The sequence below is a fragment of the Heterodontus francisci genome, chromosome 9 (assembly GCF_036365525.1).
Source record: "Heterodontus francisci isolate sHetFra1 chromosome 9, sHetFra1.hap1, whole genome shotgun sequence".
NCBI lineage: Eukaryota > Metazoa > Chordata > Chondrichthyes > Heterodontiformes > Heterodontidae > Heterodontus > Heterodontus francisci.
The window spans coordinates 89742379-89764813 of record NC_090379.1 but is presented as its reverse complement, the minus strand read 5'-3'; the positions used below and the strand labels follow the sequence as shown (position 1 = coordinate 89764813).

Sequence of the window (22435 nt, the reverse complement as noted above, 5' to 3'; positions counted from 1 at the left end):
AGTCTGCTAATAAAGATGGCCACCATTTCTACGCTAGAAAGGATGGGTTCCAAACTCTCTACACAGCCCTGTGCCAAGTTGGTGCCAGACTCCTCCATGCTCCTGCATTTCATTATGCATACCCTTCCATAGGCTGCCCCATTGAAGTACTGATCTGAGTTCACTGTAGCAGAGCTTGTGTATGACCTTGCCCTCCAGCAAGCTGGCTCCTCTGTTATCATTGTTCCCTGCCCTGTCTGCAGGCCACTTATGCCTGGTGCCTCACTGCATGCAGATCTTAACCTCTATGCCGCCTTCTAAATTACATATGTTCTCAGTATCTGGTGGCTGCAAGTGTGAGAACAAGTGACGGTATTTCATCATCACTGTCTTCCTGCTCTTCTACCACTGATTGGCCAGGTTGCAGTTCTTGAATATCTGAAAGAATAAAGGCACTAGGGTAGGGTTGTGGTGGGGAAAGCAAGAGGTACATGCTTACACCATCTGCAATTTCTATATTTGAAGAGATTGTGGGATGAGGGGGAAGTGGGATGTGAGAAGGAGAATTAGGTATGAGGGCACAGTCATCTTTGACGGTTTCAGCCTCAGTGATGGTCACTCCAATGTTGACAATCACTGTCTCCTCCATGGACGGTAATGGCATGCAGTGTTGCCTGTCCCCTGCTGGTTAGTTGTGCTAGCTCAGGTTGTGCACCACTTTGTCCTGCAACAGAGTGAAGTGTGACAGTGAGTGTGGTGCAATGTGTTTGGGTGAAATGGCTGTCATAGTTGGACAGCTGGCAGTGTGTGCATGCTGTGACATGTGGGTATGAGGCTTGCAGGTGTGTTAAGTATGTGAGGGTGAGGTGAAGAAATGAATGTTCGATATAAGTTGCAATTGATAGAGATTGTTGGTAAGTGAGTGATGGGGGTGTGGTGAATTGAGCAGTGTGTGAGGCTAATAGTGCAGTTGTTGGGATATGGCATTTGAAAATGAATTCACTGACCTTGACTATTTAGTGTGAGTTTATTGAACTTCTTGCAGCACAGCATCCAGGTCTTCAGGGCTTGACTGCTGGCATTGACCTACACGGCTCTTTACTCCAGCTGCAGCTTGCTGGTTTGGTGCTGCAAAAGATTCGCTGGCTTCTGCATGGAGCCAGCAAGCAGGTCTGATCTGGTGGGCAGATGATCGGCAGGCTCTGCAGTGCCAAAGCAGCCCAGCAGATTTTTGTGGGGCCAGCAGGAGCTTCCCTTTCAAAAATCTTAAAAATAAAAGATAGGCTCGACACCTTTTCTGAACGGCCTCCTGCAGTTAAAATCAAATGCATATTTCACTGTTTTCAGCATCTTAAATTCAAGATCTTCCTCACAAACTCATGGAAGATTTAGAGTAAGTCGAATCTTGATAGGTCTGCCCGAGCCACCCACAAGGTTTTTTTCGTTCTTTCATTCATGGGATGTGGGCGTCACTGGCTAAGCCAGCATTTATTGCCCATCCAGTGTTAAAACAATATGGAAGAGTCAGCCAAGAACGTACCTATCTAGTCTGCCACAAATGGTTATGTGTGATCAAAGAATCTAACTAGGTTCCGTTGTTGTGTCTGAATTTTCATTTTTCTTCAACAGTATTTTAATGATTTTTCAGCATCTGCTAATCTTTTGTGCTTTAGTTTTACATTTTTTTAGTTACCTATTGCTTTTTTAAAAAACTTTTGTTGCTGCAGGGACTTTAAAGAATTGCTGAGGGGAGGCGGAAGGAAGGAGGCTGTGGACATGGCTTTATAGAATCATAGAGAGATACAGCACTGAAACAGACCCTTCGGCCCACTAAGTCTGTGCCGACCAACAACCACCCATTTATACTAATCCTACATTAATCCCATAATCCCTACCAATTCCCTACCATTCTCCTACTACTACCTACCTACACTAGGGGCAATTTACCATGGCCAATTCACCTATCAACCTGCATGTCTTTGGCTGTGGGAGGAAACCAGAGCACCTGGTGGAAACCCACGCGGTCACAGGGAGAACTTGCAAACTCTGCACAGGCAGTACCCAGAATCGAACCCGGGTCGCTGGAGCTGTGAGGCTGCGGTGCTAACCACTGCGCTGCCCATAAATGTTATTTTCAGTGGAAATGATTTTCCTCTATTCAACTGATTTTCTCTCCAACACCAGATCAGACTTCCTGACATTGGGGATGTGTCTCATGAAATTTAGCTGGCTGTAATATTAAAGCTGACTGGAACCTCGGTGGTTTTTGTTGAAATCAATTTGCAAGTCGTGACAAATAGCTCCATGAGAAATCAGTAATTCAAATTCATTTTTTTGGTATTTAAATTGAATTTTATTGAACAACATTAAAAGCAATTGCTTTCAATGTCTCTGCTGCACACATTCACATTTGCCAATCAATTAGCTGCACACTGTCGGAAACAGAACTATTGGGCTTTGAATTCTAGATTCAGTCTGTAATCTGTAGGAGAGACAAATTGTCAGAGCTTTTCCAACTGGACGAAAATAAGTTGCTGCCACAAATATTTTTCTTCACGCATGTGTTACACTGTTGAGCTGAATTTAATTAATAACAGTTATTTCCAATGTTTTATATTAGTAGATAAAAAAGCACTGAAGTTCAGGCAGTTTGTCCAGTGTTAACTCTTACAAAACTGACTCCCCTAAGGTGACACTTAGCAATTAATTTTAAATGATTAAACATTTTACTCAATGTTCTGTTTGTAAATGGACATATTTCGGGATGTTTTTTGTCTATTTTCTTTTAAACAGGATAAATATTTTTTAAACCTGGAGAGGAGTTACAGTTTCCCCTTGTTTTATCAGCGCAATCTGGGTGAAATTGGTCAAACCAGCACAAAAGATTACAGAGTGTCAAATGTAAGTTAGTTAAGCATAAAGCGAGTTCCTGCAATCTTTAGCATTGGTTTAAAAATAACTTTGCTCCAAGCTGGCTCACAAAATTATCCACGCTTCCAGATTGAGGATGGCGAGTTGTCACCGTTTGCAGTCGATTGAGGCCGTTCAAGGAAGCTCTTTAAATTGAGCTGGTTTTCTTAAGAGAAAAAGCACCAGGAGGCAAACTTGAACTGTAACCTAACCAGCGCAATTTGAGCCCAATTTCCTGTTTGTACTCAAAGTGGAAACTCTATCCTAAGGTATTTTGTTGCAATATTGCAGCACTGTTCAAAACACACTGGTCGGCTGCTCAAACAGAATGCAAAGAACAATTTTCTCTGGGGATGGATCTTCGTTCACGATGGACTTTGAACTGCTTCCACCAAAGTTTGGATATTCCATTTGGAAACCAACATATGGAAAATTGCAGAAGTTAGCATATTGAAGCTCTGCGTACAGTTTGTGAAAAGCAGCCTCAGTTTGTCCTGCTGTAAACATTCCTAGTGCATGCAAATGGGATTCGAAGTGGCCTTATATCTTTTGGTTATGCAAAGCTGACACGCAGAGCAGTCTCATTCCACTGCTCGAGTCAGCACTTCCGGTTGACATATTGTGATTGTTCTTCCTTCAAACCACTTTTTGTTCTTTATCTGTTATGACGATTTTTGTTTGGGGAGTGGTGAATGGAGGTAAGGAGTAAATGAAAGAGAAAGAGCTGTGACATGGACTCCTTATCCAGAGAACAGAATAGTGTGTTATCTTATGGTGTGGCAAGTACAACAGTGCATCATTTCAGGGCTTATTGTTGATGATAATAATGCTGGATATAGATTTGGTGTGTCTGCTGCCTTGTAATGCATGGCTTTGGTTATTGATCTGTATCAATAGTGATTTGTTTTCTGGATTCTAAGATTGATTCCTTTGTCTTGGGAGTTGCAATTGTTAATCTACAGTCAATGTTTAGACAATTCAGATTCTGAAGGTAGTTTAATTGGTCAAAGTAATTCATGTCAGGTCAACTGACAACGCATTGTGTAGGCCCTGCATGAAAATTGATGATGCAAAATACTTTGAAAAAGCACAATATTTTCATTGGAACAGTGTTCCTGTCTCATAATTTGGTTTAAGCACCAACTGGATTGATAAACTTGAGTCTTTTCTGTAGGGTTTTAAGGAAAACGGAGAAACCAGTTACTGAATTTTGAACCCAAAAATGTGAGTTTATTTTCAGAGTCTATAGTTAACTTCCCTTTTTGCGGAACTTTGGAGCAAACCTCAGTGGTTCATCAAGCTTAAGCTGGGACTTCTATTCCTCCACAAGGCTTGGAGGGGAAAATGAATGCCTTTGATTCCTATTTGTGAAAACCTTTTGCAGTGCCCTACATCACTGTAGACAACAGTTTCTCAGCAATGATACTTACTTAAATGTGAGGCACCATAATTTTTTTGAATTCATTCTCAAAATGTGGGCAACACAAGCTTGGACGGCAGTTACTGCCCATCCATACTTGCCCTGAGAAGCTACTAGTGGGCTGCCTTCTTAAACCAATGGTAGCAGTTTGATGCAACTGAGTAGTTTGTCTGACTGCTTCAATGGGCATATTACATTCAGACGTGTTGGTGCAGGACTGGAGTCACATAAAGGCCAGGCCAAGAATGCAGACTTTCTTCCCTAAAAGATATCAGTGAATCAGTTGGGTTTATGTGACAATCCAGTAACTTCATGGCAACTACTACTGATACCATCTTTATATTTTATTTTCAGCTTCTATTCAACCGAATTCAAATTCTCTGTCATGGTGAGATTTGAACCAATTTTTTCTGGATTATTAGTCCAGGCCTCTGGATTACTAATCCAGTAACATAACCATTACACTGCCTTATCCATGATGATGTGATGCTGTGATTGTTATGAAATGTAGAGCACCTGAAGGCAACCCGCAAGTGGCAGTAGTGATGATTGGAAACTTTGCTCTCACTCTATCTGAGTTGATAGATTTGTGCAATTTAATTCCTTTCAACGGGATCATGACAAATACAAGGACAGGCAAAGATGATGAAATGAATAAACAGTGTCGTTTCTGTCTTGGTTGGACCAGAGAATGTTATCTGTGAATTTATACACCAGGGGTTGGCCAATGTGTTGAATGACATTAAAAATATTTCACCTTGTTTGCACTTCAGTACAGATAATTTGTATTTTTCAGGATGCTATGGACAGAGGTTTCAATTTCGGGGCGGGGGTGATGTAAAATTGGCAGTGTTGTTGAAATCGTTGGAAATCGGTTTGGGTGTAAAATGACCAGCTGATCCATTATTGCTAATTTTAGACAATATCCAAGGTTGAATGTTTTGCCATGTATGTTCTCGAGAAAATCCACAGCACTGCAAAGTGGAAGAAACGGGCGGCGCAGTGGTTAGCACCGCAGTTAGCTCCAGCGACCTGGGTTCGATTCTGGGTATTGCCTGTGCGGAGTTTGCAAGTTCTCCCTGTGACCGTGTGGGTTTTCACCGGGTGCTCCGGTTTCCTCCCACAGCCAAAGACTTGCAGGTTGATAGGTAAATTGGTCATTATAAATTGCCCCTAGTATAGGTAGGTGGTAGGGGGAAGGTGGGGATGTGAGAGGGTAATGGGATTAATGTAGGATTAGTATAAATGGGTGGTTGATGGTCGGCACACACTCGGTGGGCCGAAGGGCCTGTTTCAGTGCTGTATCTCTAAATAAAATAAAGAAACAAATTCCCTGGACTGGGTTGCCAATCTCACAAGCGTCACTATGCCAGCTATTTCAGCATCTTCTACGCTGTAGGTGGGAATTGCTATTCTCCAACGAATTTCCATCCACAGCATGTAGTGGCTGGAATCTCTTCCATTAACATTGTTGAGAGAGGGGCCCTGGTCCAGTCCATTCGTACAGAGTTGAGGGGAGAGGAGTGGTATTGGAGGGAGAGAGGCCAATTTGTGCTTATTTTCTAAAGAAAAAGGAGACCAGACTTCCACAAGACTGACTTGAGAGTGGAAAATGCTGATAGTTGGCATGTATGATGTTCCATTATAATTAGGAGTTTATGGAGCAATCAATCACCACTTGTGACTCTTTGAAAACAAGGTTCAGAATCTCTCTCATAATAAAAACAAAACATTGTGGATGCTGGAAATCTGAAATAAAAACAGAAAATGCTGGAAATATTCAGGTCTGGCAGCATTTATGCAGAGAGAAGCAGAGTTAATGTTTCAGGCCAGTGACCTTTCATCAGAACTGACAAAGGTTTTAAGCTAGTGAAGTGGGCGGGGGGGGTGGTGCGGTGGAAAGAGAACAAAATGGAAGGCATGTGCTAGTCTGAGGAGAGATTAACTGACAAGGAGGTCATGGGGAAAAGGCAACGAGAGTGTGCTAGTGGTGTGGTGAAAGACAAAGCATCAGTGCAGAGAGAGTGTTAATGACAGAATAATGACCAACTCTGTCCAAAAGCACAAACATGAAAAACCAAGTTTAAGGCAGGCACATGGTACAAAAAATGATAAAATAAAATAAAATAATAAAAAAGAGTAGCGTGCCTAATCAGAAAATGAAGTGCTGTTCCTCGAGCTTGCATTGATGTTCACTGGACACTGCAGTACTGCAGCAAGAACAGATATGTGGGCATGAGAGCAGGGGGGATGTGTTGAAATGGCTAGCAACCGGAAGCTTGGGGTGGGTCATGCTTGCAGACTGAGCGGAGATGTTACGCAAAGCGGTCACACAATCTGCGTTTGGCTCCCCAAGTAGAGGCAACTGCATTGTGAGCAGCGAAGACCGTATACTAAATTGAAAGAAGTACAAGTAAATTGCTGCTTCACTTGAAAGGAGTGTTTGTGGCCTTGGATAGTGAGGAATGAGGAGGTAAAAAGGCAGCTATTACACCTCCTGTGATTGCATGGGAAGGCACTGTGGGAAGGGGCGAGGTGTCGGGGGTAATAGAGGAGTGGACCAGGGTGTCATGGAGGGAATGATCCCTTCGGAACGCTGACAGGGGAGGGGAAGATGCTTTGGTGGTGGCATCACGCTGGAGGTGGTGGAAATGTCAGACGATGATCCTTTGGATGTGTAGGCTGGTGGAGTGGAAAGTGAGGACAAGAGGAACCCTGTCACAGTTCTGGGAGGGAGGGGAAGGGGTGAGGGTAGAAGTGCAGGAAATGGGTCAGACACAGTTGGGGCCCTGTCAGCCACAGTGGGGAGGAATCTTTGGCTGAGGGAAAAGGAATACATATCAGAAGCGCTGTTGTGGAACATTGCATCATCAGAACAGATGCGTCGGAGACGGAGAATGGAATGGAGTCATTACAAGAACCAGGGTGAGACGAAGTGTAGTCAAGGTAGCTGTGGGAGTTGGTGGGCTTATAATGAATATTAGTGGACAGTCTATCCCCAGAGATGGAAACAGAGAAGTTGAGGAAGGGAAGGCAAATGTCAGAGATGGACCATGTAAAGGTGAGTGAAGGGTGGAAATGGGAAGCAAAGCTGATGAAGTTTTCCAGTTCGGAGCGGGAGCAGGACACAGCACCGATACAGTCATCAATGTACCGGAAAAAGAGTTGGGGAGGGGGCCTGAGTAGGATTGAAAGAAGGAATGTTCGACATACCCCACTAAATGACAGGCATAACTAGGACCCATGCAGGTACCCATAGCAACACCTTTTATTTGAAGGAAGTAAGTGGAGTTGAAGGAGAAGTTGTTCAATGCGAGAACAAGCTCAGCCAGGTGGAGGAGGGTGGTGGAGGAATGGGGATTGGTTGGGTCTCTGTTCAAGGAAGAAGCAGAGAACCCTCAGACCATCCTAGTAGGGGATGAAGGTGTAGAGAGATTGGACGTCAGTAGTGAAGAGGAGGCAGTTAGGGCCAGGAAACTGAAAATTGTCGAAAAGACGTAGGGTGTCAGAAGATTAACGGATGTAGGTGGGAAGAGACTGGACCAGGGGAGAAAAGATAGAGTCAAGATGGGAAGAAATAAGTTCAGTGGGGCAGGAACAGGCCGAAACGATGGGCCTACCAGAACCGTCCTGTTTGTGGATTTTGGGAAGGAGGTAGGTGGGCTGTCCGGGATTGCAGGATTATGAGGTTGGACGTTGTAGTGGGAAGATCTCCAGAGGAGTTGAGGTCAGTGACAGTCCTGGAGACAGTGGCTTTATGCTCGCCGGTGGGATCATGGTCCAGGGGGAGGTAGGAGGAACTTACAGTTGGCACAGCCTCTGCAAGGTAGAGATAGGTACACCAGGCAACAACAGAACCACCCTTATCAGCAGTTTTGATCACAATGTCAGGGTTAGACCTGAGAGAATGGAGTGCAGCAAGTTCAGAGGAAGGCAGGTTAGAGCGAGTGAGGGGAGTGGAGAAATTGAGACGGCTGATGTCTCGCCGTCAGTTCTCAATGAAAAGATCAAGAGCGGGTAAGCGATTAGAGGGAGGGGTCCAGGTGGAGGGAGAATGCTGGAGGCAGGTGAACGGGTCTGCTGGTCTTGGGGAGGACTCCTGGTCAAAGAAGTGAGCCCAAAGGCGAAGGCGACGGAAGAAGAGCTCAACGTCATGCCGAGAGAGAATTTCATTGAGGTGGGGGCATAAGGGGATAAAAGTGAGTCCTTTGTTGAGTACAGATCGTTCAGCGTTTTTATTTCAGAAACTCTCTTGTTTGGCAAGGGGGTAAGTTTGTGCTGCAGGAGATAACATGTTTAACAGGCAATTTGTGCACAAACTTTTGCAGGGGTAATTTCAACACATATTTATCACCATTGAGTGCACCTTTACTTCAAACCTAACAAAGTAGATAGCAAGACATATAACCAGGTGATAATAGGCCTGGAAAGCAGAGTGAAAAATATGTTTCAAGTTGCTTCGGTTCAGTCTAATGTTTGTTGAAGAAATGTGTTTGCATTGCCTCTCAGGCACCTTTAAGCCAGTTAAAATGGATGATGGCAATGTGTAATTATTAGTTAAATAATCAAATAATCTTTTTTCTTCAGTATAAATGCATATGCTGACAATTCTCCTAGGCTTTATAGAAATATTTTAATGCCTGTGGCCTGTTTGGACAGCTGCATTTAGTTATGTTTTAATAACTGCAAATCTGAGCCATTTACCTTCAGACATCTGAAGTCACCTTGTAATATTTCTGTGCAGTTTTTCTTGAACTGCTCAAGTGAGCTGCAAGTAGACAGTGTCGAATTTATGCTCTGTTCCTGCCACCTACTTTGAATCTACACTGTTTGTTTGAAATACTTCCGAGCTTGAAAGTCAGAGAAGGAGGTTATATTGTATACACAGACTGCTATCTAGGCCAGCAAGGAGGATGCTTTGCCTTTAAATGCATTAATGTTAATTTCCTATTCATTACAGCAGGCAACGGTTGACTTGGCAGTCATTTCTCAAACCTAATTCATAGGCCATTAATTACAGCCTGGCTGGCCTGCCCAAACCTGGCATTTGGATGATGCTTCATGAAAGCAGTGATGAGGCAGAAACGGAGCCACTTTTCCCATTGGAATGGCTTTGTCAAAAACTGGAACAGCCAAATCACCTGAGACGACAATGTCTTTGTGTCTGTGAGTCTCTTCACCTCATTTTCCAGTAAATTCAGAATAGACAAAGGTTACAAATGCAGTCGTGAAGACCTGTCCTTGACCAGGAAGGCAGTTCTTGACAGCAATAGATTTAAGTTACATAACAGACTTTCAGCTGCTACGGTTTCCCCAATTTCAAATAAAAGAGAGCACCAGGATGAATAGAACCTGTTTCATGCAAGTACAGTTACCTCCATAAAATAAATACATACGTTCTTGTCAGCAGTCAGTCATTTTCTGTTTCTGTTCCACATATTTCTGTTTCCATTTCTTGCTGATAGTATCTTTATCAGACAAGCAATATCCCTTCTCGGGATTGACATTCTTCTAGATTCCAGGCACCCAGTATCGGTATTCCTGGTCAGATGCTCAGGCTAAAAGGGTTAAATTATGAGGACAGATTGCATGAGGGCTGATCTAATTGAGGTGTTTAAAATGATTAAAAGTGTTGATAGTTTCTCTCCATCTACCCTATTTCCTGTAGTGGAGGAGCCCAGACAAGGGGGCATAACGTTAAAATTAGAGCTAGGCTATTCAGGGGTAATGTTAGGAAGCACTTCTTTACACAAGCGATAGTGAAAATCTGGAAAACATTTCTCCCAATAATTTGTTGCAGCTCAGGGTCAATTGAAAGACACAAAACTAAAATTGCTGGATTTTTGTAGATTGTGGACAGGCTTTGGGGAGTCAGGAGGTGGGTGACTCGCTGCAGTCTCTGACCTGCTCTTGTAGCCACAGTATTTACGGGGCTGCTCCAGTTCAGTTTCTGGTCAATGGTAACCCAAGGATATTGATAGTGGGGGATTCAGCCATGGTATTGCCGTTGAATGTCAAGGGGAGATGGTTAGATTTTCTCTTGTTGGAGATCGTCATTGCTTGGCATTTGTGTGACACAAATGACAAATGTAGGTCCCTTACAGTCAGAAACAGGGGAATTTATTATGGGGAATGAAGAAATGGCTGACCAACTAAATGCATACTTTGGCTGTATCTTCACAAAGGAGGACACAAATATCATACCAGAAATGTTGGGGAACACAGGGCTTAGTGAGAGAGAGGAACTGAAAGAAATTAGCATTAGTAGAGAAATGGTGTTGGGGAAATTGATGGGATTGAAGGCCGATAAGTCCCCAGGGCCTGATGGTATGCATCCCAGAGTACTTAAGGAAGTGGCCCTAGAAATAGTGGTGGTCATCTTCCAAGATTCTATAGACTCTGGAACAGTTCCTACAGATTGGAGGGTTGCTAATGTAACCCCACTACTTAAAAAGAGAGGTAGAGAGAAAGCAGGGAATTATAGACCAGTCAGCCTGACGTCGGTAGTGGGGAAAATTTTAGAGTCCTTTTATCAAAGGTTTTAGAACAGAGCACATAGAGAACAGTGGCAGAATCGGGCAGAGTCAGCATGGATTTACGAAAGGGAAATCATGCTTGACAAATCTTCTAGAATTACAGGTAAAGGGACGTCTGTCAAGTGGGAGGCTTTTAAAAGTGAGTTGGAAGAGTTCAGGGCTGGCATGTTCCTGTTAGATGGAAGGGCAAGGCTGGCAAGTTTAGGGAACCTTGGTTGACGAGGGATATTGAGGGTCTGTTCAGGACAAAGAAGGAGGCATATGTCAGGTAGAGGCAGCTGGGATCGAGCGAGTCCCTCAAGGAGTATAGGGGATATAGGACTACAGGATCTTTGGCCTCCTTATCTCGAGAGACAATGGGTAAGTGCCTGGAGGTGGTCAGTGGTGTGTGGAGCAGCGCCTGGAGTGGCTATAAAGGCCAATTCTAGAGTGACAGGCTCTTCCACAGGTGCTGCAGAAAAATTTGATTGTCGGGGCTGTTACACAGTTGGCTCTTCCCTTGTGTCTCTGTCTTTTTTCCTGCCAACTGCTAAGTCTCTTCGACTCGCCACACTTTAGCCCCGCCTTTATGGCTATCCGCCAGCTCTGGCGAACGCTGGCAACTGACTCCCACGACTTGCGATCAACGTCACAGGATTTCATATCGCGTTTGCAGACGTCTTTAAAGCGGAGACATGGACGGCCGATGGGTCTGATAACAGTGGTGAGCTCACTGTACAATGTGTGTTTGGGGATCCTGCCATCTTCCATGTGGCTCACATGGCCAAGCCATCTCAAGCGCCGCTGACTCAGTAGTGTGTATAAGCTGGGGATGTTGGCCGCCTTGAGGACTTCTGTGTTGGAGATACGGTCCTGCCACCTGATGCCAAGGATTCTCCGGAGGCAGCGAAGATGGAATGAATTGAGACGTCGCTCTTGGCTGACATACGTTGTCCAGGCCTCGCTGCCATAGAGCAAGGTACTGAGGACACAGGCTTGATACACTCGGACTTTTGTGTTCCGTGTCAGTGCGCCATTTTCCCACACTCTCTTGGCCAGTCTGGACATAGCAGTGGAAGCCTTTCCCATGCGCTTGTTGATTTCTGCATCTAGAGACAGGTTATAGGGGATATAGGACTACACTTAGGAAGGAAATTAGGAGGGCGAAAAGGGACCATGAGATTTCCCTGGCAGATAAGATAAAGGAGAATCCTAAAAGATTCTGTAAGTATATTAAGAGTAAAAGGGTAGCTAGGGAGAGAGTAGGTCCCCTTAAGGATCAGTGTGGCAATCTATGTGTGAAGCCACGGGAAATGGGCGAGGTCTTAAGTGAATATTTCTCATCCGTATTTACCGTGGAGAAGTTCATGGAAGCTAGTGAGTTCAAGGGAGGGAACACAGATATCCTGGAGCATATCAACATTACAAAGGAGGAGGTGTTGGAGGTTTTGAAGCACATTAAGGTGGATAAATCCCCAGGGCCTGACCAGGTGTATCCGAGGATGCTATGGGAAGCAAGGGAGGAGATTGCTGGGGCCCTGGCAGAGATTCTTGTATCATCGTTAGCCACGGGTGAGGTACCGGAAGGCTGGAGGATAGCTAATGTTGTGCCTTTATTTAAGAAGGGCAGCAGGGATAAGCCAGGGAACTACAGGCCGGTGAGCCTTACATCAGTGGTGGGAAAGTTATTGGAAGGGATTCTGAGAGACAGGATTTATATGTATCTGGAAAGGCATAGTCTGATTAGAGATAGTCAGCATGGCTTTGTGTGTGGGAAATCATGTCTCACGAATTTGATTGAGTTTTTCGAGGAGGTGACCAAGAGGATTGACGAGGGCGGGGCGATGGACGTTGTCTGCATGGACTTTAGCAAGGCCTTTGACAAGGTCCCGCATGGTAGTCTGGTCCAGAAGGTTCAAACACATGAGATCCAGGGTGAGCTAGCAAATTGGATACAAAATTGGCTTGGTGTTAGGAGGCAGAGGGTGGTGCTGGAGGGTTGTTTTTCAGATTGGAGGTCGGTGACCAGTGGTGTGCCACAGGAATCGGTGCTGGGCCCTCTGTTGTTTGTCATATATATTAATGACTTGGATGTGAATGTAAGGGGCATGATTAGTAAGTTTGCAGATGACACCAAAATTGGTGGTATAGTGGACAGTGAAGAAGGTTGTCTAAGGTTACAACAGGATATAGATCAACTGGGAAAGTGGGCAAGGGAGTGGCAAATGGAATTTAATGCAGACAAGTGAAGTGATGCAATTTTGGGAAGTTAAACCAGGGCAGGACATATACAGTGAATGGCAGGGCCCTGGGGAGTGTTCTTGAGCAGAGAGACCTTGGGGTGCAAGTACATAGTTCCCGGAAAGTGGCAACACAGGTAGACAGGGTGGTGAAGAAGGCGTATGGCATGCTTGCCTTCATCAGCCGAGGCATTGAGTACAAGAGTTGGGACGGCATGTTACAATTGTACATAACGGTGGTTAGGCCGCATTTGGAGTACTGTGTGCAGTTCTGGTTGCCGCACTACAGGAAAGATGTGATTAAGCTAGAGAGGGTGCAGAAAAGATTCACAAGGATGTTGCCTGGTTTGGAGGGCTTGAGTTATAAAGAGAGATTGGATAGGCTGGGTCTGTTTTCCCTGGAGCGAAGGAGGCTGAGAGGGGACATGATAGAGGTATATAAAATTATGAGAGGCATAGATAGGGTAGATAGCCAGAGTCTGTTTCCCGTGCTAAGGGTGACTAAAACTAGAGGGCATAGATTTAAGGTGAGAGGGAGGAGGTTTAAAGGGGATCAAAGGGGTAAATTTTTCACACAAAGAATAGTGGGTATCTGGAATGAGCTGCCTGAGGAGGTGGTTGAGGCAGGAACAGTAGCAACATTTAAGAGGCATCTGGACAGTTACTTGAATAAGCAAGGCATAGAGGGATATGGAATTGATGCAGGCAGGTAGGATTAGTATAGATAGGCATTATGGCCGGCATGGACGTGGTGGGCCGAAGGGCCTGTTTGTATGCTGTATGACTCGATGACTCTAGAATTCTTCAAGGATGTAACTAGTAGAGTTGATGAGGGGGAGCCAGTGGATGTGGTTTATTTGGACTTTCAGAAGGCTTTTGACAAAGTCCCACATAAGAGATTAGCATGTAAAATTAAAGCGCATGGGATTGGCGGTAGTGTATTGCGATGGATAGAAAATTGGTTGGCGGATAGGAAACAAAGAGTAGGGATAAATGGATCTTTTTCAGAATGGCAGGCAGTGAGTAGTGGGGTACCGCAGGGATCGGTGTTAGGACCCCAGCTATTCACAACATACATTCATGATTTACATGAGAGAACTAAATGTAATATCACCAAATTTGCAGATGACACAAAACTGGGTGGGAGGGTGCGTTGTGAGGAGGATTCAGAGAGGCTTCAAGGTGATTTAGACAAGTTGAGTGAGTGGGCAAATGCATGGCAGGTGCAGTATAATGTGGATAAATATGAGGTTATCCACTTTGGTTGCAAAAACAGGAAGGCAGATTATTATCTGAATGGCTATAAACTGAGAGAGGGGAATATGCAGCGAGACCTGGGTGTTCTCGTACACCAGTCGCTGAAGGTAAGCATGCAGGTGCAACAGGCAGTACAAAAGGCAAAAATGGTATGTTGGCCTTCATAGCGAGAGGATTCGAGTACAGGAGCAGGGATGTTTTGCTGCAATTATACAGGGCCTTGGTGAGGCCACACCTGCAATATTGTGTGCAGTTTTGGTCTCCTTATCTGAGGAAGATAAGAGGGAGTGCGGCGAAAGTTTACCAGACTGATTCCTGGGATGGCGGAACTGACGTATGAGGAGAGATTGAGTCGGTTCGGATTATATTTGCTGGAGTTCAGAAGAGTGAGGGGGGACCTCATAGAAACCTATAAAATTCGAACAAGACTTGACAGGGTAGATGCAAGAAGGATGTTCCTGATGTTGAGGGTGTCCAGAACCAGGTGTCATAGTCTAAGGATATTGGGTAAACCTTTCAGGACTGAGATGAGGAGAAATTTCTTCACCCAGAGAGTGGTGAGCCTGTTGAATTCACTACCACAGAAAGCAGTTGAGGCCAAAACATTGGATGTTTTCAAGAAGGAGTTAGATATAGCTCTTGGGTCTCAATGGATCAAAGGGTATGGGTGGAAAGCGGAAACCGGCTACTGAGTTGGATGATCAGCCATGGGGCGGCACAGTGGCGCAGTGGTTAGCACCGCAGCCTCACAGCTCCAGGGACCCGGGTTCGATTCCGGGTTACTGCCTGTGTGGAGTTTGCAAGTTCTCCCTGTGTCTGCGTGGGTTTTCTCCGGGTGCTCCGGTTTCCTCCCACAAGCCAAAAGACTTGCAGGTTGATAGGTAAATTGGCCATTATAAATTGTCACTAGTATAGGTAGGTGGTAGGGAAATATAGGGACAGGTGGGGATGTTTGGTAGGAATATGGGATTAGTGTAGGATTAGTATAAATGGGTGGTTGATGTTTGGCACAGACTCGGTGGGCCGAAGGGCCTGTTTCAGTGCTGTATCTCTAATCTAATCTAATCTAAACTGCGAGTAATCAGTTTCCGTATAGCCGTAGCACTGAATAAAGAGGATAATAAAAGGCACAGCACTGTTCGTTTGTGTAATCATAGATACTATACACAAATTTTGGTTGCAACTGAAGCTGTTTCCTATATTGCTGGGGGGATGGTGGTGTTGGTTATTTTACACTTGAGGTCACTGATGTAAGTCAAGAGGTGATTAACAGTTAATGCAGTTGGCATAGCCCCATCAACTGAAGTAATTTCCTTATGAACAAGGGCACATTTTCACCTATTTCATTGAAAACTCAATTTGACTATTGCCTGCATTTTGGAACACCAGTGAGTTACTATTCTGCAGCCTGCTGCTGTTACTGACAGAAATTGATGCTAATCACCTTGATTTGCAGGAAATATTCAAACGTCGACAGCAGCATTTTAGTCACAGTATCGGAAAAACAATTGAGTGCCCTCATGAACATTACAAAACCACTTTTAATTTGGATTCAGATAAAGTACCAATCAGTACAGCCTTTTAAAAGCTATTTATAGGTGCAGAGATAAAGAATAAAAAGCCACAATATCTTAAAAGTAGGAGAGAAAATGTTAAAAGTACTCAGCAGCTCCATCAGCACTTGTAGAAAGGAATGCTGGCTTAATGTTTTGGGTGTCAGCTCTACAATTTATAAGAGACATGGGTGAGGTCTTGAATGTATATTTTTTTCTGAGTTGATGTTTTTAACTCTCTCATTTACTGTGTGTAAAAAAATAAATAAATACCGGCCATTTCACAAGAAAGGAAACCATCCTTAAAATTACTTGTGACGAATCTGAAATTTACTTGGCAGATTTATTAATGCAGAGTAGAAACTAGCACCGTGCCATACTATACATATGGATGATGTCTCGAGGTTCGACTATACTGTGATCCTTTGTAGAGGTGATTGATGAACTGAGTCCCTCTCCACAGCAAATTAGCAGTGAGCATGTTCAAAGATCCTGCAGTACATTGATTCAAATAGGTCAGGTCAGTTTGAAAGGTTTTTCTTCTCTTTTGTGCTTACTTGGGAAGTTGTTAGTGATATATGATGATGCCACCCACCCACCCGCTTTTAGCATCTTGAACAGCATCAAACATTGCCAAATTAGATATAGTATAGCCAGGTCATGGACAGGTTATATTACATCCTGGCACAGATAAAGTTGGAATGGCACCAGCAAAATAACTAGAAATGCTGCTGGATTATCATAAAAACCCAACCAGTTCACTAATGGCCTTTAGGGAAGGAAACCTGCCCACCCCTACCTGGTATAATAAAAGCAAAATACTGCGGATGCTGGAAATCTGAAATAAAAACAAGAAATGCTGGAACCACTCAGCAGGTCTAGCAGCATCTGTGGAAAGAGAAGCAGAGTTAACGTTTCGGGTCAGTGACACTTCTTCAAAACCCCTACCTGGTCTGGCCTACACTTGACTCCGGTCCTGCACAATATGGTTGACTCTTATTACCGTCAGGGAAACTAGGGATGAGCAGTAAGTACTGGATTGCCAATGTTGCCCAGATCCCAAAAGCAAATCTTATTTTCAAAAAGTTGTAGTTGAGCCAGATCCGGTTCAGGTTCAGTACGGCCAGATATGGATCAGATTCAGTACAGCCTAATGCAGAGCATATATCAACTCTAACAATTGTCAATTATTACTCAGCTCTATGACCTTTGCATTTCTTCAAATTTTAGAATCTGCTCCCTTTGTAAACTTGCAATATTAACTGGTTACCTAGGGAGAGTGGCTCCATCATTTTGACACAATTAATCTTTGCACAAGTAAGGCAGTCTCATTTTTGTGATATGCTTGGACATGAATTGTGTCATCAGCTTCAGGATTTTGTCACGTTGCTTAAAGAGTGTACCTTTTTAATTTGTTTTCCTTCTTAGAATCATGGTTACAACACAGGAAGCCATTGTGTCTGTGCTGCCTTTTGGAAGTCCATGTACACCACATTACTCTGATCAACCCTATCTGTTACCTCATTAAAACACTCAATCAAGTTAGTTAATTGATTTGCTCTTAACAAATCTATGCTGGCTTTCCTTAATTAATTCACATTTGTCCAATGACTGTTAACCTTACCCTGGATTATCGTTTCTGAAAGCTTTCCCACCACTGAGGTTAAACTGACTGGCTTGCAGTTGCTGGCTTTTCCTTACACCCTTTTTTGAACAAAGGTGTAACATTTGCAATTCTCCAGTCCTCTGGAACCACACCTATATCTCAGGAGGACTGGAAGATTATGGCCAGTGCCTCTGAAATTTCCTCCCTTCCCTCCGTATTCTCGGATGCATCTCAGTCAGTACTGGCGATTCATCAACTTTAAATACAGACAGCCTATCTAATACCTCCTCTTGATCAATTCTTCTTCTCCACTAATGTTTTGCTTGTGCTGTGCTGAAAGCACTGATCTTTGCTGGTGCACCATTCCATAATGCTGGGCATTTATGAGATCTCTTCAAAGTGGCCATTCTTCCCCAAGTGTTGGGAGACCATTGGACTGTAGGAAATCAAGACCAGATCGAGTCCTATCTTCTCTCAACATCTACAAATACGTACTTCCAGCCGAGATTGCTGGATGGTGACCATGAATGTGAATACTGGCTGTTTTTTGTTTCGTTTCCTTGCTTGGCCTAAAGGGATCAAAAATGATTGTAGTGCTGTAAAACTGCCCAGCTGAGATCAGCTAACTCAGCACAGATGGGCGAATAAACATGGGTCACTCTTGTGTGATATTTCCTAGCTACTCACTGGTTTTAAACAGCTGAGCCAGAATATCCTTTAAAGTATGAAGACTGGAAAAAGATGTCAAATTATAAAACTTCAGCTGGTCGGGAATCTGTAAGTTAACTTCTTTTGTCAATAATTAGTTTTTATTTTGATAGCAAGAAATGCATTGGAATAAATACCTTCCTATCTAGTCTGAGTGAATTATCTTTCCAGGTGAGGTTGAAGATACTGGATTTATTAAGTATAGCTGCTATTGTCCCCATGAACACAACTTCCAGGAGGTCAGTGGGAATACTTCCATAAAGAATGCAATCTTCTGGCTTCAGATCATTGATGATGGAATGGTTGATATACTGCAGTCAGGTCCAACCCGTGATCCTCATGTGGGGTGTGTCACTAAAAGGGAAACTTTATTGGCTGCTCTAAAACAAGATTAAATTGTAGCTCATATGTAACTCTTTCTGACAGTGCAATATCTCATAGAAATCACATCAGCATATTCTTTGTGGTTATTCCTGCATCTTGTGAAACGAGTAGAATTAATCCTAATATCACAGCCTTATTGTACGTATGTTTTTATAAATGCTGCAGATGTGCCAGCTTAGCCCTTGAAAGGTTAATGTATTAGTTTTCTTATTGAATCTTGAAGGTCAATATTCCAGTGCTCGCTTTCTCTCTTCATTTAAGGCCAGTTATAACATAACTAGTTTCTTCCCTGTTGGATTCTAAAGGTCAAAATTTGAACCAGCACCAGTCTATGTAGTCTATTGGTTTGAAATAAGGAGGAATAATAAACATAGTTTCCTTCAAGATGACAAGTTGTAATGTGAACATTAAGGGCATTTATGCTCCCTTAGCTAGTGAACGATTTGTCTCATTTATCTCTGATCTGTATTAAATGCAAAGAAACTATTCTTGGTAAACAGCATTCAGGTTTTAATGGGCATGTTTTAAATCACAATCAAACTTGATTGCAATTGTAATTTAGTCTGGGAAGGGCTGTAGAGGAACATTGTGGATTTTAGGAGCGAATGCTGGTCATTCGTGAAGATCCCCACCTGTGACTGGACATACAGCAAACTCCACAACTAATGAATACAGTTTACCATAGATCCTCGCTTTCATCATCAACAACTTGCACTGCTACAGTGCCTTTAATATGGAAACATATGCCAAAGCAGTTCACAAAGGGGAGCTCTTTGTGTGACATTGAGGAGCGGTGTCTGAAAGCTTGGCCAAAGAGATGGGTTTTGAGAAGGGTGAAGTAGGACTAGTGAGATGTGATGGGCACAGGGAGGGAGTTCCAGACCATTGAAGTCTCTTGCACTAATGGTAAAGAGGACAAGTGTGAGGGATGTATAAAGGTGAAACTCTGAAGACCAGAAGGTATGGAACAGAATGGAATGCTGAGGTAGGGTACAGCAGGGCAATGGAAGAGTTTTTAGATGAGGGTAAGGATTTCAAATTCAATCTGAGAGAGCTGATATAGCTAGTTGAGGACTCCACCCTGCCTTTGTTTTACCCATTGTTTGGTTTGCTGGGAAAATGTGACATTGCCACTTGCTTTTTATATAGGACATAATATCATGCACAGCAAGCACTATCAATATTTAAAAAGTATGCTTCTTTCGAAAGTTAAAGCACTTTTTTAACATGCAGGAACTCTTTTTCAGGCTTGGTTTTTATATATGGTAAAGTGAGAAGTGATTTCAGAAATGAAACCATTGCAGTAATTGTCATCAAAAATTAATAGTTTGATTGGATGTGCATGCTATGACCTGTTCGTCAAATTAAATTCCTGTGACTTAGGCAAAAATACACAAACAGGGAAGTAGAATCCTGGGTAGTATAAATGTCCCCAAAATACAACAATAGTAAATTTAAACTTGCACAAGCCTATTCCCCATTCACTAAATCCTTCTCCCAGCCAATACTTGACAATTTCTCCTAGGCCCTGATGTGCTGTCAACCCTGCACAAATGTAAAATATATTATATATTGTCATTCAGTATATATTTCAAAATGCCAGCATGATTGATGCAACACAATATCCAAAACATTCAGTGGCTTAACTCCAGAAATGAATACAAGGGCATCAATGCAACAGGCATTCGCATCAGCTGTGGCTTATAACTGAACATGTGGTTAATGAAACAAAAACAAGAAATGCTGGAATCACTCAGCAGGTCTGGCAGCATCTGTGGAAAGAGAAGCAGAGTTAACGTTTCGGGTCAGTGACCCTTCTTCGGAACTTCGGAACTGTGGTTAATGAAGCCTGATCAGGAATTTAAACTTTTTTTTAAAGCTCTTCGGGCAATCTATGACATTCTGCTGGGGATGAAAAATAAAGTAAAATTGCCAAACACTGGCAATATAAATGAAAATAACAGAAAAGTCTAAGTACACAAGTCTGTGAGATCCTGAAGAACAAAAATATAGGATAATGGATTGTATCGAGTCTTATTGTCAGAACTAAAGAAGGATCGACCAAAACAAAATAGGGGAGTGGAAGAGAGAGAGTGAGCACAATGATTGTGGGCTGCGTCAAAAATGCTAGTTCAAAGAAGTAGAATAGCCTATGAAGTTTTTAAAAGCTGGTTTGAGGTGAAAAAATGCTTGACATATGGAAAGTCATCTTAGGCTGGAAAGATAAAATGGCTGTAGATTACAATTTTTTTTTAAATTCATTCATGGGATGTAGGCGTCACTGGCCAGGCCACCATTTATTGTCCATCCCTAATTGCCCTTGAGAAGGTGGTGGTGAGCTGCCTTTTTGAACTGCTGCAGTCCGTTTGGGGTAGGTATACCCACAGTGCTGTTAGGAAGGCAGTTCCAAGATTTTGACCCAGCGACAATGAAGGAATGGCGATATAGTTCCAAGTCAGTATGGTGTGTGACTTGGAGGGGAACTTGCAGGTGGTGGTGTTCGCATGTATTTGCTGCCCTTGTCCTTCTCGTTGGTAGAGGTCACAGGTTTGGAAGGTGCTGTCTAAGGAGCCTTGGTGCATTGCTGCAGTGCATCTTGTAGATGGTACACGCTGCTGCCACTGTGCGTTGGTGGTGGAGGGAGTGAATGTTTGTAGATGGTGTGCCAATCAAGCGGGCTGCTTTGTCCTGGATGGTGTCGAGCTTCTTGAGTGTTGTTGGAGCTGCACCCATGCAGGCAAGTGGAGAGTATTCCATCACACACCTGACTTGTGCCTTGTAGATGGTGGAGAGGCTTTGGGGAGTCAGGAGGTGAGATACTTGCCTCAGGATTCCTAGCCTCTGACCTCCTCTTGTAGCCACGGTGACCTGCTCTTGTAGCCACGGTATAGAAAATAGAAAAAGAAAAACAAGAATTGAAAGAAACTGGACGCAAAAATGAAGGGAGATAGCTAAAGTTTGAAATTGTTAATGTCAGTGGTGAAACCAAAATAATCTGAACAGTGCCTACAGCAAAGATATGAGGTACTGTTCATGATATTTGTATTGAGTTGGGTTGGAACATTGCAGGAAGCAAAAGCCGAAAGGTTGAAATGGGAATTCAAGGAGTAACTGAAGTAGCAAATCACAGGAAGTTCAGGATCATGCCTGCAGACTGAATAGAGATGTGCACAAAACAGTCACCTAATCTGCATTTGGTCTTCCCAATGGAGATGGTTGAGAGAGGATCTACATGCTAATATCTAGCCTCAGAGGAGCAGGTTATTAGAGAAACTTGCCTTTTTTGGGGCTTTGAATGAGGTGACTGAGTGGTGACACAGTACATGTCTGTAAGACCAGTAAATGATATGGAAAGGAATGAAATGGAAAATTATTTGAAACTAGTGGAAGGCAAATTTAAGGTGAACGTGTTAGGAAGGTCCTCAAACAAAGAATGATCAACATATTGTTACGACCGAGGTGGGAGGAGTGCACGGTCGTTTCTCATTCCACTTCTCCACAGGTCACAACATCCATTTAAATGTTTAGCCGGTGACCGTTACAGCCAATCATATACTCTATTTTTACCCCAGGATAAAGTACACCAACCAGGTTTCTTTAATAAACAACAAAATTATCAGTTTATTATAAAACAAGACTTAACCAGTAATGAAGCATAGCATTAACACACCAATTAAAATATGAAAGTTCTGTTTTTAAAAATTCCCCAATTACACACACACACTGGAAAAAATACAAAAAGTCACTCTGCAGAGATCTATTACAAAAAAAAAGACAAAAAAATTACTTTGGCCAAATACTTGCAAATTCTTGACAAAAGAAAGAAGATACGGAAAGGCATCAGTTATCCCTTTTTTGGTCTG

At 43.2% G+C, this 22435-nt stretch overlaps 1 protein-coding gene across 15 annotated transcripts in view; it reads left to right on the top strand.

The window, feature by feature from the left end:
• Positions 1 to 22435, top strand: part of LOC137373900 (alpha-(1,6)-fucosyltransferase) — a 904043-nt gene that overhangs the window by 693317 nt on the left and 188291 nt on the right. The window lies entirely within an intron of this gene.